This window comes from Elephantulus edwardii, unplaced genomic scaffold (assembly GCF_000299155.1).
Source record: "Elephantulus edwardii isolate Elephantulus edwardi_28Jun2011 unplaced genomic scaffold, EleEdw1.0 scaffold00017, whole genome shotgun sequence".
NCBI classification, from domain to species: Eukaryota; Metazoa; Chordata; class Mammalia; order Macroscelidea; family Macroscelididae; genus Elephantulus; species Elephantulus edwardii.
In genome coordinates, this window is record NW_006399767.1 from 8,717,048 (window position 1) to 8,717,863 (window position 816).

Sequence of the window (816 nt, forward strand, 5' to 3'; positions counted from 1 at the left end):
TCTGTCCAGTTAGGGCTGTGATGGGATTAAGGGGTATTGTAGTCCATACTTAATTCATTTATAACTATTTAGTTTATCAGATCGTGAGGAATCATTACATCGCATTCTTGTTATATTTTTACATGAAGAATATTGAATGTATCATGAACTGCTAAAAAACAAACAGATTCATCCTGGAGAGGGTGAACCAATAAAAGCTGAGATGTAGGAAACATGTTTTATTCACTTATTTACTTGACGTTTGTTAGACTCAACTTTTTTTTATTTGATTGAGCTTTTTGTTTTGTTTCCCTAGATTGACTATAATGTGTATATTAGGGACTTTTGATATTTGCTGTCCCTGTTTTGCATGGTACATTGGGTGTCACAAGATACTGACAGTGCAAATCTGGTGACAAAGTGTAAGCAGCTGACATCGTAAGTCCCTGGGTGGCATAAATGGTTTACACTAGATTCTCAAAACTCTTTGCTATAGGGGAGCTCTGGTGGCCTAGTGGCAAGAAACTGCATTGCAATCCCAGAGGAACACGGTTCGAATCCACCAGACAGACGCTCTGCCAGAGAAGGAGGCGCAATATCCTCCTGTACCAGTCAGATCTGATTTGACGGTACACGTACACAAAAAAATTAAAAAAAAAAAAAACCTCTTTGCTATATATTTGGAACTGACTCATTGCTGGCTCTCCAGAGAGTTTTCAGAAGCTATAAACAAACAAACAATTATGTCTAGGAAAGGGTACAGCCAGAGTATTCTTTGGAGGCAAGGATGATGAAACTTCACCTTACATACCTCAGGGATATTATTGCTAATGTCAG